A 3,343-nucleotide genomic window follows, 5' to 3' on the forward strand; every position below is an offset into this window, starting at 1 on the left:
CTTACTCAATGATTCCACTTTGGGCACCAAAGAAGTGACTGCATCTATTTCATGGAGTCCAGCCACTTTCTTTTTTTCCAGTAGTATTCAGCTGATAACTATTCATGGCCAGTGTTGATAAGTGCTTGATGCGATATAAATGTGAAGCGTTCATTCCTTATGTTGAGCATTACTTTCGTAGTTTTTTTACATTAATATGTGTGTTTTATGTTATTTTTACGCAGGTAGGGGTTGTGAGGCCGAGTATGAAGGAAATGGGCCAATGTGGATCATAATGCACCTATTTTAGAGGAGATCTTGCTAAGGTTCAAAGCGCAAGACACAGGTCGGGTGTGAGATGCTAGAGTGTGTGCCAACCTCCTCGCGATTCGAGTGAGCACATCTATGTGGAGGGCCACAAAGGCGGTCACACTCGAGCATTCCGACCTATGTATATAAGAACAAGAGCTTTCGCAATCGTGTACATCATTGAAGAAGCAAGTGATTCACGACATGAGCGGTGCCCGTCTCGCTACTCCCCGATGAAAGTATGGAATTGGGAAGTTAATCGTGTCGAAGATCGAGCGGAACCAACGTAGCAATTAATGTAGTAACACCGCTCACACCGGCCGAGAAATCGGAGGAAAGCAGAGAATCCACACGGCGTGCAGGGAAATTATCCACGCCCTGTGTGGAGATTCCCTGCGCGGGCGTGTACCAGGGCCCACGCCTGCTGGAGTTGCCCGATTCGACCCTATTTAAAGCTCGATTCAGCTCGATTTTGGCATTCTTTTTTCCATCTTTTCCCCAACTTTTGAGAGGGCTTTGACTAGGGGTTTCAAGGGTATTGGCCAAGGGTTTTGGAGAGGTTCTCTGGCTCCGACATCATGATTCCATTAATAAGAAGGTTGGTAGGAGCTTCCATCGAGGCATATCCTATACCGGACGAAGGAATCCTTTGGACTGACAGTAGAGGACTTTCCACAAGACCATTGACACGACCATCGAGGGGTTTCTTTATGGATTCATTGCTTTTTACATTCGATTTCTTTGATTGTACTAAGCTCCATGGAGAGCTAAACCCCTAGTGGGTACTTGGATGATTGTGAACCCCAGGATGTATTCGTTTCATTGAACTTCTTTATTATGCTTTCAATAAATTGATGTTTATTGTGAGTTCCAAGCTTGAATGCTTGATTGTATGAACATCTCCCTAGAGTGACACTAGGGGTTGAGAGTTCTTGTTGGGAACCTGTGAGTGAGTGACATACCACTGAGCTGCTAGACAAAGCTAGGTTGGAGAGGGTTGAGAGGGTGAGTCGAGAGGTGCTGGAGCGCTCCACTTTTCCTCCGATGTGATAGATTCTATCTCCGTTCCTCGAGTTCTTGCGGCCATAATAGAGTGAATGGTCTAAGGGATGAACTGCTGTCGGGGCCTAGTTGCGTGCAATGGAGTGAAGCGTTGAGGAGGATCTTAGTATCTAGGGCTTAATTGTGACTAGGGACCTCCACTGCACTCAAAGGGTTGGGTCTATATTTAGGAAGAGATTTTCATCACTTGGAATCCCTAGAGCTCATTGCAACTCTATGTGAGTGCGAGGTGTTGAGATTGTTCGATTTCTCCTCGGGACATGTATGGAGTTAGGATTTGGGAAGAGATTTATCACTTGGAATCCCTAGAGCTCATTGCGAACTCTCATGTGAGTGCGAGGTGTTGAGATTGTTCGATTTCTCCTCCGGGACATGTATAGAGTTAGGCATAGTTGACCTTAGATTTGGGACTATGTATGCAAGAATTTCCACGACTCACCATTGCATTGATTAGGAAGCTATTAATAGAGAGTTCTTGCACTTGAAGCGAGTATTCTAGGTGAAGCATTATCCGAGTACCCCATTCTTTTATCGATTGCCTTACCCTCTTCTTACTTTTGCTCTTTCACTTGTTGTTTTTATTATTGAGAATTGAATCAATTTCACACTTATTACTATTGATATTCCACATAGCTAAGAATCAAATTAAGTATTTTCACTCCCTACTCCCTGTGGATTCGACCCCGCTCACCCGGGATTATTACTTCGACAAGCCCGTGCACTTGCGGGATATAAGCAAGGGGATCTTGTCACGTGTCTTCCACTAACTGTCGGGCTTCTTCGGGGGTCTTACTCACCATTGTACCTCCCTACTGGTGGAATTTAGTATTTGCCTTGTACTAGGATTCAACCCATTATAGAAGGTTTGAATGATCATCCATTCGGGAAATCCATGTTGTGGGCACCTCTCGCAAAGATCCTTGAAGTGCTCCCCATATCTCAAATAATTATTCCAATTTCATCTACACAAATGACGATATCTCATTTTGAAGAATCGACGACTTTCCTGGAGGAAAGTATCTTGCAAGGAAAGCTACGACCATCTCATTAAAAGTCATGATGGATGCTTTTGGCAAAGAATGAAGCCATTGCTTGGCTTTTCCTTTTAGAGAAAATCGGAAAGCCCTCAATCTGATAGCATCATCCGATACACCGTTTCGATCTAAGAACTGCTGTAATGCAGCCGAAATGTGCCATGAACTCTGTGGTACTAAGCGACTGCATGGCTCGATCTCGGAAATCTCTGCCGGGCCTCAATGACGTCTATCTCATGATCACTCCTAAAGCACTCTTGAGCCTCTCGAGCGATTATGGGCTCAAGATGGTGAAAACATACGTACGGTGGCGCGTCCTCTGCCACTTGGGGTGCCTCAGTCTCCATCGTTGTTGGCTGAGGCTCGGGAGCATCTTTGAGATGCCCTCACCTCATCACCCTCATCCGCAGCTATCTATAGAGTCGGTAGAACTAAGGCATAAACCCATGTCCGAACTCTCTGTACCATCCCCATCAATCTCGGTGTCTCCATGCCCAGCGGAGTAGGTATAGTCACCTTCTTAGCCCCTCAATCACATCAAGTAATCTCATGCTAACGACTAATCTCGTGATATAGGGGCCCCAGAAAATCACTCCAAATTTGACATACTGCTTCGTGTGGTATTTACTCGCTCAAGATATGCCCTAAGTGTATCGGTTAATGCCGCATCATCGAGTATAGATATAAAAAGTTCTCGTCGTGCTAAGCACACCAAGTCTCGTCACCTTGCCCGCTCGATGATCTACTCGAATAGCATGAATGTATACGTAGCTAGGGCGAGAAAGGCAATCGGGTATTCAAACCAGACTCTATCCTTGCCCACATAATGTGGTGTCACGCCCTGCTGGGAGTCAAACTCCCAAGATAATCCATGGGCATTGCTCATACTCCTCGTCTCGATAGATAAGCTACATCCACATAACTCCATCAAGATCGCATAACCGAGTCACACTCAAGCT

At 45.4% G+C, this 3,343-nt stretch overlaps 1 non-coding gene across 1 annotated transcript; it reads left to right on the top strand.

Annotated features, from left to right (window-relative positions):
- The first annotated feature begins 2,237 nt into the window (after positions 1–2,237).
- On the top strand, positions 2,238–2,345 carry LOC120266210. Its single transcript, XR_005538052.1, has one exon. It is a non-coding gene; the product is annotated as a small nucleolar RNA R71 (small nucleolar RNA).
- Positions 2,346–3,343: the final 998 nt, after the last annotated feature.

The sequence above is a fragment of the Dioscorea cayenensis genome, chromosome 7, assembly GCF_009730915.1.
Source record: "Dioscorea cayenensis subsp. rotundata cultivar TDr96_F1 chromosome 7, TDr96_F1_v2_PseudoChromosome.rev07_lg8_w22 25.fasta, whole genome shotgun sequence".
Lineage (NCBI taxonomy): Eukaryota > Viridiplantae > Streptophyta > Magnoliopsida > Dioscoreales > Dioscoreaceae > Dioscorea > Dioscorea cayenensis.